Source organism: Oncorhynchus mykiss, chromosome 28 (genome assembly GCF_057628025.1).
Source record: "Oncorhynchus mykiss isolate SJ-2025 chromosome 28, ASM5762802v1, whole genome shotgun sequence".
NCBI classification, from domain to species: Eukaryota; Metazoa; Chordata; class Actinopteri; order Salmoniformes; family Salmonidae; genus Oncorhynchus; species Oncorhynchus mykiss.
The window spans coordinates 36106964-36121707 of record NC_143049.1 but is presented as its reverse complement, the minus strand read 5'-3'; the positions used below and the strand labels follow the sequence as shown (position 1 = coordinate 36121707).

At 41.3% G+C, this 14744-nt stretch overlaps 9 non-coding genes across 9 annotated transcripts; all 9 read left to right on the top strand.

Annotated features, from left to right (window-relative positions):
* Positions 1-989: 989 nt before the first annotated feature.
* On the top strand, positions 990-1061 carry trnaw-cca (transfer RNA tryptophan (anticodon CCA)). Its single transcript has one exon. It is a non-coding gene; the product is annotated as a tRNA-Trp (tRNA).
* A 1487-nt stretch (positions 1062-2548) lies between these two features.
* On the top strand, positions 2549-2620 carry trnaw-cca (transfer RNA tryptophan (anticodon CCA)). The gene has a single exon. It is a non-coding gene; the product is annotated as a tRNA-Trp (tRNA).
* A 1487-nt stretch (positions 2621-4107) lies between these two features.
* On the top strand, positions 4108-4179 carry trnaw-cca (transfer RNA tryptophan (anticodon CCA)). The gene has a single exon. It is a non-coding gene; the product is annotated as a tRNA-Trp (tRNA).
* A 1487-nt stretch (positions 4180-5666) lies between these two features.
* Positions 5667-5738, top strand: trnaw-cca (transfer RNA tryptophan (anticodon CCA)). The gene has a single exon. It is a non-coding gene; the product is annotated as a tRNA-Trp (tRNA).
* A 1487-nt stretch (positions 5739-7225) lies between these two features.
* Positions 7226-7297, top strand: trnaw-cca (transfer RNA tryptophan (anticodon CCA)). The gene has a single exon. It is a non-coding gene; the product is annotated as a tRNA-Trp (tRNA).
* A 1487-nt stretch (positions 7298-8784) lies between these two features.
* On the top strand, positions 8785-8856 carry trnaw-cca (transfer RNA tryptophan (anticodon CCA)). The gene has a single exon. It is a non-coding gene; the product is annotated as a tRNA-Trp (tRNA).
* Positions 8857-10343: 1487 nt separating this feature from the next.
* Positions 10344-10415, top strand: trnaw-cca (transfer RNA tryptophan (anticodon CCA)). Its single transcript has one exon. It is a non-coding gene; the product is annotated as a tRNA-Trp (tRNA).
* A 1487-nt stretch (positions 10416-11902) lies between these two features.
* Positions 11903-11974, top strand: trnaw-cca (transfer RNA tryptophan (anticodon CCA)). The gene has a single exon. It is a non-coding gene; the product is annotated as a tRNA-Trp (tRNA).
* Positions 11975-13461: 1487 nt separating this feature from the next.
* Positions 13462-13533, top strand: trnaw-cca (transfer RNA tryptophan (anticodon CCA)). Its single transcript has one exon. It is a non-coding gene; the product is annotated as a tRNA-Trp (tRNA).
* Positions 13534-14744: the final 1211 nt, after the last annotated feature.

Sequence of the window (14744 nt, the reverse complement as noted above, 5' to 3'; positions counted from 1 at the left end):
CTACCACTAGATGTCAACAGTCTTTAGACATTGGTTTAGACTTGTTTTCTGAAAAATGAAGAAGAATGAGACCTTGCTGTCAGTGGACTGAGGAAGCATGCAGTACTGGTTTGCGCGCGTGACAGAGTGCGCGCCCTTCGTTGTTTTTCATTTCTATTGAATACGCAATTGTCCGGTTGAAAATGTATTATTTAGACAATTGACAACGTGAGGATTAATTATGAACATCGTTTGACATGTTTCAACAAACTTTGCCGGTACTATTAGGATGTATTCGTCTGCATGTTTTGACCTCCTTTGAGCCAGTGTATTACTGAACACAATGCGCCAACAAAACAGAGTTTTTGGGATATAAAGAGGGACTTTCTCGAACAAAACAAACCTTTATTGTGGAGCTGGGACTCTTGTGACTGCAACCAGATGAAGATGTTCAAAGGTAAGTGATTCATTTTATCGCTATTTATGACTTTTGTGACTCGTCTACTTGGTTGGAATATGTTTTTGTAAGTGGGGCGCTGTCCTCAGATAATCGCATAGGCTTTCGCAGTAAATCCTATTTGAAATGTGACAAAGCGGCTGGATTAACAAGAAGTTAATCTTTAAACCGATGTATAGCACTTGTATTTTTGTGAATGTTTATATTGACTATTTCTATATTTTGAATTTGGCGCTCTGCAATTTCACCGGATGTTGTCGAGGTGGGTTGCTAGCAGAACACCTGCGCCAGAAAAGGTAAACATTAAAGCAACGCCCAAACAGGGACTTGAACCCTGGACCCTCAGATTAAAAGTCTGATGCTCTACCGACTGAGCTATCTGGGCTCTGCATCTGCTTATTTTCAGACACTTAACCTGCCGGGCAGAGGCACGTGCTGATGGTGGTGGCATTGTCAGATGGTTCATTTCCCCAGAGAACCAGGCCTCCATTCCAAATTATACACTCATTAAAATCTGAACTAGGCATCCTCTCCAAAGATGTTAAATGTCAATGACCTCGTGGCGCAATGGTAGCGCGTCTGACTCCAGATCAGAAGGTTGCGTGTTCAACTCACGTCGTGGTCATGGTTTTTATGTGTGCAATCTCTGCCGCCTTTACTCAGTGAATCAGCACAAGTACCAATGTGGCTTTACAGTACTAATCTCGCACAGAAACGAACAAACCAATGCTGCTTTTGATGAAAATTGTCTCTCACAAAAACCTGTCACGCTGCAAAATCTTAAATGAAATCATGTGATTGTCAGTCTTCGAACAGGGAGTTTAATGTATGCTTGGGGGCAGTTTTTTGATGCCTGGATGAGAAACGTTCCCAAAGTAAACTGCCTGTTACTCAGGCCCAGAAACTAGGATATGCATATAAATGGTAGATTTGGATAGAACACACTCTACAGTTTCCAGAACTGTTAAAATAATGTCTCTGAGTATAACAGAACTGATATGGCAGGCAAAAACCTGAAGAAAAGTTATCCAGGAGGTGGGATTTTTTTGATGTGGGTAGTTTTCAATTGAATGCCTATTGAGTTTCTAATGGGTTAGGATCCAGATTGCAGTTCCTATGGCTACCACTAGATGTCAACAGTCTTTAGACATTGGTTTAGACTTGTTTTCTGAAAAATGAAGAAGAATGAGACCTTGCTGTCAGTGGACTGAGGAAGCATGCAGTACTGGTTTGCGCGCGTGACAGAGTGCGCGCCCTTCGTTGTTTTTCATTTCTATTGAATACGCAATTGTCCGGTTGAAAATGTATTATTTAGACAATTGACAACGTGAGGATTAATTATGAACATCGTTTGACATGTTTCAACAAACTTTGCCGGTACTATTAGGATGTATTCGTCTGCATGTTTTGACCTCCTTTGAGCCAGTGTATTACTGAACACAATGTGCCAACAAAACAGAGTTTTTGGGATATAAAGAGGGACTTTCTCGAACAAAACAAACCTTTATTGTGGAGCTGGGACTCTTGTGACTGCAACCAGATGAAGATGTTCAAAGGTAAGTGATTCATTTTATCGCTATTTATGACTTTTGTGACTCGTCTACTTGGTTGGAATATGTTTTTGTAAGTGGGGCGCTGTCCTCAGATAATCGCATGGTAGGCTTTCGCAGTAAATCCTATTTGAAATGTGACAAAGCGGCTGGATTAACAAGAAGTTAATCTTTAAGCCGATGTATAGCACTTGTATTTTTGTGAATGTTTATATTGACTATTTCTATATTTTGAATTTGGCGCTCTGCAATTTCACCGGATGTTGTCGAGGTGGGTTGCTAGCAGAACACCTGCGCCAGAAAAGGTAAACATTAAAGCAACGCCCAAACAGGGACTTGAACCCTGGACCCTCAGATTAAAAGTCTGATGCTCTACCGACTGAGCTATCTGGGCTCTGCATCTGCTTATTTTCAGACACTTAACCTGCCGGGCAGAGGCACGTGCTGATGGGGGTGGCATTGTCAGATGGTTCATTTCCCCAGAGAACCAGGCCTCCATTCCAAATTATACACTCATTAAAATCTGAACTAGGCATCCTCTCCAAAGATGTTAAATGTCAATGACCTCGTGGCGCAATGGTAGCGCGTCTGACTCCAGATCAGAAGGTTGCGTGTTCAACTCACGTCGTGGTCATGGTTTTTATGTGTGCAATCTCTGCCGCCTTTACTCAGTGAATCAGCACAAGTACCAATGTGGCTTTACAGTACTAATCTCGCACAGAAACGAACAAACCAATGCTGCTTTTGATGAAAATTGTCTCTCACAAAAACCTGTCACGCTGCAAAATCTTAAATGAAATCATGTGATTGTCAGTCTTCGAACAGGGAGTTTAATGTATGCTTGGGGGCAGTTTTTTGATGCCTGGATGAGAAACGTTCCCAAAGTAAACTGCCTGTTACTCAGGCCCAGAAACTAGGATATGCATATAAATGGTAGATTTGGATAGAACACACTCTACAGTTTCCAGAACTGTTAAAATAATGTCTCTGAGTATAACAGAACTGATATGGCAGGCAAAAACCTGAAGAAAAGTTATCCAGGAGGTGGGATTTTTTTGATGTGGGTAGTTTTCAATTTAATGCCTATTGAGTTTCTAATGGGTTAGGATCCAGATTGCAGTTCCTATGGCTACCACTAGATGTCAACAGTCTTTAGACATTGGTTTAGACTTGTTTTCTGAAAAATGAAGAAGAATGAGACCTTGCTGTCAGTGGACTGAGGAAGCATGCAGTACTGGTTTGCGCGCGTGACAGAGTGCGCGCCCTTTGTTGTTTTTCATTTCTATTGAATACGCAATTGTCCGGTTGAAAATGTATTATTTAGACAATTGACAACGTGAGGATTAATTATGAACATCGTTTGACATGTTTCAACAAACTTTGCCGGTACTATTAGGATGTATTCGTCTGCATGTTTTGACCTCCTTTGAGCCAGTGTATTACTGAACACAATGCGCCAACAAAACAGAGTTTTTGGGATATAAAGAGGGACTTTCTCGAACAAAACAAACCTTTATTGTGGAGCTGGGACTCTTGTGACTGCAACCAGATGAAGATGCTCAAAGGTAAGTGATTCATTTTATCGCTATTTATGACTTTTGTGACTCGTCTACTTGGTTGGAATATGTTTTTGTAAGTGGGGCGCTGTCCTCAGATAATCGCATGGTAGGCTTTCGCAGTAAATCCTATTTGAAATGTGACAAAGCGGCTGGATTAACAAGAAGTTAATCTTTAAACCGATGTATAGCACTTGTATTTTTGTGAATGTTTATATTGACTATTTCTATATTTTGAATTTGGCGCTCTGCAATTTCACCGGATGTTGTCGAGGTGGGTTGCTAGCAGAACACCTGCGCCAGAAAAGGTAAACATTAAAGCAACGCCCAAACAGGGACTTGAACCCTGGACCCTCAGATTAAAAGTCTGATGCTCTACCGACTGAGCTATCTGGGCTCTGCATCTGCTTATTTTCAGACACTTAACCTGCCGGGCAGAGGCACGTGCTGATGGGGGTGGCATTGTCAGATGGTTCATTTCCCCAGAGAACCAGGCCTCCATTCCAAATTATACACTCATTAAAATCTGAACTAGGCATCCTCTCCAAAGATGTTAAATGTCAATGACCTCGTGGTGCAATGGTAGCGCTTCTGACTCCAGATCAGAAGGTTGCGTGTTCAACTCACGTCGTGGTCATGGTTTTTATGTGTGCAATCTCTGCCGCCTTTACTCAGTGAATCAGCACAAGTACCAATGTGGCTTTACAGTACTAATCTCGCACAGAAACGAACAAACCAATGCTGCTTTTGATGAAAATTGTCTCTCACAAAAACCTGTCACACTGCAAAATCTTAAATGAAATCATGTGATTGTCAGTCTTCGAACAGGGAGTTTAATGTATGCTTGGGGGCAGTTTTTTGATGCCTGGATGAGAAACGTTCCCAAAGTAAACTGCCTGTTACTCAGGCCCAGAAACTAGGATATGCATATAAATGGTAGATTTGGATAGAACACACTCTACAGTTTCCAGAACTGTTAAAATAATGTCTCTGAGTATAACAGAACTGATATGGCAGGCAAAAACCTGAAGAAAAGTTATCCAGGAGGTGGGATTTTTTTGATGTGGGTAGTTTTCAATTTAATGCCTATTGAGTTTCTAATGGGTTAGGATCCAGATTGCAGTTCCTATGGCTACCACTAGATGTCAACAGTCTTTAGACATTGGTTTAGACTTGTTTTCTGAAAAATGAAGAAGAATGAGACCTTGCTGTCAGTGGACTGAGGAAGCATGCAGTACTGGTTTGCGCGCGTGACAGAGTGCGCGCCCTTCGTTGTTTTTCATTTCTATTGAATACGCAATTGTCCGGTTGAAAATGTATTATTTAGACAATTGACAACGTGAGGATTAATTATGAACATCGTTTGACATGTTTCAACAAACTTTGCCGGTACTATTAGGATGTATTCGTCTGCATGTTTTGACCTCCTTTGAGCCAGTGTATTACTGAACACAATGCGCCAACAAAACAGAGTTTTTGGGATATAAAGAGGGACTTTCTCGAACAAAACAAACCTTTATTGTGGAGCTGGGACTCTTGTGACTGCAACCAGATGAAGATGTTCAAAGGTAAGTGATTCATTTTATCGCTATTTATGACTTTTGTGACTCGTCTACTTGGTTGGAATATGTTTTTGTAAGTGGGGCGCTGTCCTCAGATAATCGCATGGTAGGCTTTCGCAGTAAATCCTATTTGAAATGTGACAAAGCGGCTGGATTAACAAGAAGTTAATCTTTAAACCGATGTATAGCACTTGTATTTTTGTGAATGTTTATATTGACTATTTCTATATTTTGAATTTGGCGCTCTGCAATTTCACCGGATGTTGTCGAGGTGGGTTGCTAGCAGAACACCTGCGCCAGAAAAGGTAAACATTAAAGCAACGCCCAAACAGGGACTTGAACCCTGGACCCTCAGATTAAAAGTCTGATGCTCTACCGACTGAGCTATCTGGGCTCTACATCTGCTTATTTTCAGACACTTAACCTGCCGGGCAGAGGCACGTGCTGATGGGGGTGGCATTGTCAGATGGTTCATTTCCCCAGAGAACCAGGCCTCCATTCCAAATTATACACTCATTAAAATCTGAACTAGGCATCCTCTCCAAAGATGTTAAATGTCAATGACCTCGTGGCGCAATGGTAGCGCGTCTGACTCCAGATCAGAAGGTTGCGTGTTCAACTCACGTCGTGGTCATGGTTTTTATGTGTGCAATCTCTGCCGCCTTTACTCAGTGAATCAGCACAAGTACCAATGTGGCTTTACAGTACTAATCTCGCACAGAAACGAACAAACCAATGCTGCTTTTGATGAAAATTGTCTCTCACAAAAACCTGTCACACTGCAAAATCTTAAATGAAATCATGTGATTGTCAGTCTTCGAACAGGGAGTTTAATGTATGCTTGGGGGCAGTTTTTTGATGCCTGGATGAGAAACGTTCCCAAAGTAAACTGCCTGTTACTCAGGCCCAGAAACTAGGATATGCATATAAATGGTAGATTTGGATAGAACACACTCTACAGTTTCCAGAACTGTTAAAATAATGTCTCTGAGTATAACAGAACTGATATGGCAGGCAAAAACCTGAAGAAAAGTTATCCAGGAGGTGGGATTTTTTTGATGTGGGTAGTTTTCAATTGAATGCCTATTGAGTTTCTAATGGGTTAGGATCCAGATTGCAGTTCCTATGGCTACCACTAGATGTCAACAGTCTTTAGACATTGGTTTAGACTTGTTTTCTGAAAAATGAAGAAGAATGAGACCTTGCTGTCAGTGGACTGAGGAAGCATGCAGTACTGGTTTGCGCGCGTGACAGAGTGCGCGCCCTTCGTTGTTTTTCATTTCTATTGAATACGCAATTGTCCGGTTGAAAATGTATTATTTAGACAATTGACAACGTGAGGATTAATTATGAACATCGTTTGACATGTTTCAACAAACTTTGCCGGTACTATTAGGATGTATTCGTCTGCATGTTTTGACCTCCTTTGAGCCAGTGTATTACTGAACACAATGCGCCAACAAAACAGAGTTTTTGGGATATAAAGAGGGACTTTCTCGAACAAAACAAACCTTTATTGTGGAGCTGGGACTCTTGTGACTGCAACCAGATGAAGATGTTCAAAGGTAAGTGATTCATTTTATCGCTATTTATGACTTTTGTGACTCGTCTACTTGGTTGGAATATGTTTTTGTAAGTGGGGCGCTGTCCTCAGATAATCGCATGGTAGGCTTTCGCAATAAATCCTATTTGAAATGTGACAAAGCGGCTGGATTAACAAGAAGTTAATCTTTAAGCTGATGTATAGCACTTGTATTTTTGTGAATGTTTATATTGACTATTTCTATATTTTGAATTTGGCGCTCTGCAATTTCACCGGATGTTGTCGAGGTGGGTTGCTAGCAGAACACCTGCGCCAGAAAAGGTAAACATTAAAGCAACGCCCAAACAGGGACTTGAACCCTGGACCCTCAGATTAAAAGTCTGATGCTCTACCGACTGAGCTATCTGGGCTCTACATCTGCTTATTTTCAGACACTTAACCTGCCGGGCAGAGGCACGTGCTGATGGGGGTGGCATTGTCAGATGGTTCATTTCCCCAGAGAACCAGGCCTCCATTCCAAATTATACACTCATTAAAATCTGAACTAGGCATCCTCTCCAAAGATGTTAAATGTCAATGACCTCGTGGCGCAATGGTAGCGCGTCTGACTCCAGATCAGAAGGTTGCGTGTTCAACTCACGTCGTGGTCATGGTTTTTATGTGTGCAATCTCTGCCGCCTTTACTCAGTGAATCAGCACAAGTACCAATGTGGCTTTACAGTACTAATCTCGCACAGAAACGAACAAACCAATGCTGCTTTTGATGAAAATTGTCTCTCACAAAAACCTGTCACACTGCAAAATCTTAAATGAAATCATGTGATTGTCAGTCTTCGAACAGGGAGTTTAATGTATGCTTGGGGGCAGTTTTTTGATGCCTGGATGAGAAACGTTCCCAAAGTAAACTGCCTGTTACTCAGGCCCAGAAACTAGGATATGCATATAAATGGTAGATTTGGATAGAACACACTCTACAGTTTCCAGAACTGTTAAAATAATGTCTCTGAGTATAACAGAACTGATATGGCAGGCAAAAACCTGAAGAAAAGTTATCCAGGAGGTGGGATTTTTTTGATGTGGGTAGTTTTCAATTGAATGCCTATTGAGTTTCTAATGGGTTAGGATCCAGATTGCAGTTCCTATGGCTACCACTAGATGTCAACAGTCTTTAGACATTGGTTTAGACTTGTTTTCTGAAAAATGAAGAAGAATGAGACCTTGCTGTCAGTGGACTGAGGAAGCATGCAGTACTGGTTTGCGCGCGTGACAGAGTGCGCGCCCTTCGTTGTTTTTCATTTCTATTGAATACGCAATTGTCCGGTTGAAAATGTATTATTTAGACAATTGACAACGTGAGGATTAATTATGAACATCGTTTGACATGTTTCAACAAACTTTGCCGGTACTATTAGGATGTATTCGTCTGCATGTTTTGACCTCCTTTGAGCCAGTGTATTACTGAACACAATGCGCCAACAAAACAGAGTTTTTGGGATATAAAGAGGGACTTTCTCGAACAAAACAAACCTTTATTGTGGAGCTGGGACTCTTGTGACTGCAACCAGATGAAGATGTTCAAAGGTAAGTGATTCATTTTATCGCTATTTATGACTTTTGTGACTCGTCTACTTGGTTGGAATATGTTTTTGTAAGTGGGGCGCTGTCCTCAGATAATCGCATGGTAGGCTTTCGCAATAAATCCTATTTGAAATGTGACAAAGCGGCTGGATTAACAAGAAGTTAATCTTTAAGCTGATGTATAGCACTTGTATTTTTGTGAATGTTTATATTGACTATTTCTATATTTTGAATTTGGCGCTCTGCAATTTCACCGGATGTTGTCGAGGTGGGTTGCTAGCAGAACACCTGCGCCAGAAAAGGTAAACATTAAAGCAACGCCCAAACAGGGACTTGAACCCTGGACCCTCAGATTAAAAGTCTGATGCTCTACCGACTGAGCTATCTGGGCTCTACATCTGCTTATTTTCAGACACTTAACCTGCCGGGCAGAGGCACGTGCTGATGGGGGTGGCATTGTCAGATGGTTCATTTCCCCAGAGAACCAGGCCTCCATTCCAAATTATACACTCATTAAAATCTGAACTAGGCATCCTCTCCAAAGATGTTAAATGTCAATGACCTCGTGGCGCAATGGTAGCGCGTCTGACTCCAGATCAGAAGGTTGCGTGTTCAACTCACGTCGTGGTCATGGTTTTTATGTGTGCAATCTCTGCCGCCTTTACTCAGTGAATCAGCACAAGTACCAATGTGGCTTTACAGTACTAATCTCGCACAGAAACGAACAAACCAATGCTGCTTTTGATGAAAATTGTCTCTCACAAAAACCTGTCACACTGCAAAATCTTAAATGAAATCATGTGATTGTCAGTCTTCGAACAGGGAGTTTAATGTATGCTTGGGGGCAGTTTTTTGATGCCTGGATGAGAAACGTTCCCAAAGTAAACTGCCTGTTACTCAGGCCCAGAAACTAGGATATGCATATAAATGGTAGATTTGGATAGAACACACTCTACAGTTTCCAAAACTGTTAAAATAATGTCTCTGAGTATAACAGAACTGATATGGCAGGCAAAAACCTGAAGAAAAGTTATCAAGGAGGTGGGATTTTTTTGATGTGGGTAGTATTCAATTGAATGCCTATTGAGTTTCTAATGGGTTAGGATCCAGATTGCAGTTCCTATGGCTACCACTAGATGTCAACAGTCTTTAGACATTGGTTTAGACTTGTTTTCTGAAAAATGAAGAAGAATGAGACCTTGCTGTCAGTGGACTGAGGAAGCATGCAGTACTGGTTTGCGCGCGTGACAGAGTGCGCGCCCTCCGTTGTTTTTCATTTCTATTGAATACGCAATTGTCCGGTTGAAAATGTATTATTTAGACAATTGACAACGTGAGGATTAATTATGAACATAGTTTGACATGTTTCAACAAACTTTGCCGGTACTATTAGGATGTATTCGTCTGCATGTTTTGACCTCCTTTGAGCCAGTGTATTACTGAACACAATGCGCCAACAAAACAGAGTTTTTGGGATATAAAGAGGGACTTTCTCGAACAAAACAAACCTTTATTGTGGAGCTGGGACTCTTGTGACTGCAACCAGATGAAGATGTTCAAAGGTAAGTGATTCATTTTATCGCTATTTATGACTTTTGTGACTCGTCTACTTGGTTGGAATATGTTTTTGTAAGTGGGGCGCTGTCCTCAGATAATCGCATGGTAGGCTTTCGCAATAAATCCTATTTGAAATGTGACAAAGCGGCTGGATTAACAAGAAGTTAATCTTTAAGCTGATGTATAGCACTTGTATTTTTGTGAATGTTTATATTGACTATTTCTATATTTTGAATTTGGCGCTCTGCAATTTCACCGGATGTTGTCGAGGTGGGTTGCTAGCAGAACACCTGCGCCAGAAAAGGTAAACATTAAAGCAACGCCCAAACAGGGACTTGAACCCTGGACCCTCAGATTAAAAGTCTGATGCTCTACCGACTGAGCTATCTGGGCTCTACATCTGCTTATTTTCAGACACTTAACCTGCCGGGCAGAGGCACGTGCTGATGGGGGTGGCATTGTCAGATGGTTCATTTCCCCAGAGAACCAGGCCTCCATTCCAAATTATACACTCATTAAAATCTGAACTAGGCATCCTCTCCAAAGATGTTAAATGTCAATGACCTCGTGGCGCAATGGTAGCGCGTCTGACTCCAGATCAGAAGGTTGCGTGTTCAACTCACGTCGTGGTCATGGTTTTTATGTGTGCAATCTCTGCCGCCTTTACTCAGTGAATCAGCACAAGTACCAATGTGGCTTTACAGTACTAATCTCGCACAGAAACGAACAAACCAATGCTGCTTTTGATGAAAATTGTCTCTCACAAAAACCTGTCACGCTGCAAAATCTTAAATGAAATCATGTGATTGTCAGTCTTCGAACAGGGAGTTTAATGTATGCTTGGGGGCAGTTTTTTGATGCCTGGATGAGAAACGTTCCCAAAGTAAACTGCCTGTTACTCAGGCCCAGAAACTAGGATATGCATATAAATGGTAGATTTGGATAGAACACACTCTACAGTTTCCAGAACTGTTAAAATAATGTCTCTGAGTATAACAGAACTGATATGGCAGGCAAAAACCTGAAGAAAAGTTATCCAGGAGGTGGGATTTTTTTGATGTGGGTAGTTTTCAATTGAATGCCTATTGAGTTTCTAATGGGTTAGGATCCAGATTGCAGTTCCTATGGCTACCACTAGATGTCAACAGTCTTTAGACATTGGTTTAGACTTGTTTTCTGAAAAATGAAGAAGAATGAGACCTTGCTGTCAGTGGACTGAGGAAGCATGCAGTACTGGTTTGCGCGCGTGACAGAGTGCGCGCCCTTCGTTGTTTTTCATTTCTATTGAATACGCAATTGTCCGGTTGAAAATGTATTATTTAGACAATTGACAACGTGAGGATTAATTATGAACATCGTTTGACATGTTTCAACAAACTTTGCCGGTACTATTAGGATGTATTCGTCTGCATGTTTTGACCTCCTTTGAGCCAGTGTATTACTGAACACAATGCGCCAACAAAACAGAGTTTTTGGGATATAAAGAGGGACTTTCTCGAACAAAACAAACCTTTATTGTGGAGCTGGGACTCTTGTGACTGCAACCAGATGAAGATGTTCAAAGGTAAGTGATTCATTTTATCGCTATTTATGACTTTTGTGACTCGTCTACTTGGTTGGAATATGTTTTTGTAAGTGGGGCGCTGTCCTCAGATAATCGCATGGTAGGCTTTCGCAATAAATCCTATTTGAAATGTGACAAAGCGGCTGGATTAACAAGAAGTTAATCTTTAAGCTGATGTATAGCACTTGTATTTTTGTGAATGTTTATATTGACTATTTCTATATTTTGAATTTGGCGCTCTGCAATTTCACCGGATGTTGTCGAGGTGGGTTGCTAGCAGAACACCTGCGCCAGAAAAGGTAAACATTAAAGCAACGCCCAAACAGGGACTTGAACCCTGGACCCTCAGATTAAAAGTCTGATGCTCTACCGACTGAGCTATCTGGGCTCTACATCTGCTTATTTTCAGACACTTAACCTGCCGGGCAGAGGCACGTGCTGATGGGGGTGGCATTGTCAGATGGTTCATTTCCCCAGAGAACCAGGCCTCCATTCCAAATTATACACTCATTAAAATCTGAACTAGGCATCCTCTCCAAAGATGTTAAATGTCAATGACCTCGTGGTGCAATGGTAGCGCGTCTGACTCCAGATCAGAAGGTTGCGTGTTCAACTCACGTCGTGGTCATGGTTTTTATGTGTGCAATCTCTGCCGCCTTTACTCAGTGAATCAGCACAAGTACCAATGTGGCTTTACAGTACTAATCTCGCACAGAAACGAACAAACCAATGCTGCTTTTGATGAAAATTGTCTCTCACAAAAACCTGTCACACTGCAAAATCTTAAATGAAATCATGTGATTGTCAGTCTTCGAACAGGGAGTTTAATGTATGCTTGGGGGCAGTTTTTTGATGCCTGGATGAGAAACGTTCCCAAAGTAAACTGCCTGTTACTCAGGCCCAGAAACTAGGATATGCATATAAATGGTAGATTTGGATAGAACACACTCTACAGTTTCCAAAACTGTTAAAATAATGTCTCTGAGTATAACAGAACTGATATGGCAGGCAAAAACCTGAAGAAAAGTTATCAAGGAGGTGGGATTTTTTTGATGTGGGTAGTATTCAATTGAATGCCTATTGAGTTTCTAATGGGTTAGGATCCAGATTGCAGTTCCTATGGCTACCACTAGATGTCAACAGTCTTTAGACATTGGTTTAGACTTGTTTTCTGAAAAATGAAGAAGAATGAGACCTTGCTGTCAGTGGACTGAGGAAGCATGCAGTACTGGTTTGCGCGCGTGACAGAGTGCGCGCCCTCCGTTGTTTTTCATTTCTATTGAATACGCAATTGTCCGGTTGAAAATGTATTATTTAGACAATTGACAACGTGAGGATTAATTATGAACATAGTTTGACATGTTTCAACAAACTTTGCCGGTACTATTAGGATGTATTCGTCTGCATGTTTTGACCTCCTTTGAGCCAGTGTATTACTGAACACAATGCGCCAACAAAACAGAGTTTTTGGGATATAAAGAGGGACTTTCTCGAACAAAACAAACCTTTATTGTGGAGCTGGGACTCTTGTGACTGCAACCAGATGAAGATGTTCAAAGGTAAGTGATTCATTTTATCGCTATTTATGACTTTTGTGACTCGTCTACTTGGTTGGAATATGTTTTTGTAAGTGGGGCGCTGTCCTCAGATAATCGCATGGTAGGCTTTCGCAATAAATCCTATTTGAAATGTGACAAAGCGGCTGGATTAACAAGAAGTTAATCTTTAAGCTGATGTATAGCACTTGTATTTTTGTGAATGTTTATATTGACTATTTCTATATTTTGAATTTGGCGCTCTGCAATTTCACCGGATGTTGTCGAGGTGGGTTGCTAGCAGAACACCTGCGCCAGAAAAGGTAAACATTAAAGCAACGCCCAAACAGGGACTTGAACCCTGGACCCTCAGATTAAAAGTCTGATGCTCTACCGACTGAGCTATCTGGGCTCTACATCTGCTTATTTTCAGACACTTAACCTGCCGGGCAGAGGCACGTGCTGATGGGGGTGGCATTGTCAGATGGTTCATTTCCCCAGAGAACCAGGCCTCCATTCCAAATTATACACTCATTAAAATCTGAACTAGGCATCCTCTCCAAAGATGTTAAATGTCAATGACCTCGTGGCGCAATGGTAGCGCGTCTGACTCCAGATCAGAAGGTTGCGTGTTCAACTCACGTCGTGGTCATGGTTTTTATGTGTGCAATCTCTGCCGCCTTTACTCAGTGAATCAGCACAAGTACCAATGTGGCTTTACAGTACTAATCTCGCACAGAAACGAACAAACCAATGCTGCTTTTGATGAAAATTGTCTCTCACAAAAACCTGTCACGCTGCAAAATCTTAAATGAAATCATGTGATTGTCAGTCTTCGAACAGGGAGTTTAATGTATGCTTGGGGGCAGTTTTTTGATGCCTGGATGAGAAACGTTCCCAAAGTAAACTGCCTGTTACTCAGGCCCAGAAACTAGGATATGCATATAAATGGTAGATTTGGATAGAACACACTCTACAGTTTCCAGAACTGTTAAAATAATGTCTCTGAGTATAACAGAACTGATATGGCAGGCAAAAACCTGAAGAAAAGTTATCCAGGAGGTGGGATTTTTTTGATGTGGGTAGTTTTCAATTGAATGCCTATTGAGTTTCTAATGGGTTAGGATCCAGATTGCAGTTCCTATGGCTACCACTAGATGTCAACAGTCTTTAGACATTGGTTTAGACTTGTTTTCTGAAAAATGAAGAAGAATGAGACCTTGCTGTCAGTGGACTGAGGAAGCATGCAGTACTGGTTTGCGCGCGTGACAGAGTGCGCGCCCTTCGTTGTTTTTCATTTCTATTGAATACGCAATTGTCCGGTTGAAAATGTATTATTTAGACAATTGACAACGTGAGGATTAATTATGAACATCGTTTGACATGTTTCAACAAACTTTGCCGGTACTATTAGGATGTATTCGTCTGCATGTTTTGACCTCCTTTGAGCCAGTGTATTACTGAACACAATGCGCCAACAAAACAGAGTTTTTGGGATATAAAGAGGGACTTTCTCGAACAAAACAAACCTTTATTGTGGAGCTGGGACTCTTGTGACTGCAACCAGATGAAGATGTTCAAAGGTAAGTGATTCATTTTATCGCTATTTATGACTTTTGTGACTCGTCTACTTGGTTGGAATATGTTTTTGTAAGTGGGGCGCTGTCCTCAGATAATCGCATGGTAGGCTTTCGCAATAAATCCTATTTGAAATGTGACAAAGCGGCTGGATTAACAAGAAGTTAATCTTTAAGCTGATGTATAGCACTTGTATTTTTGTGAATGTTTATATTGACTATTTCTATATTTTGAATTTGGCGCTCTGCAATTTCACCGGATGTTGTCGAGGTGGGTTGCTAGCAG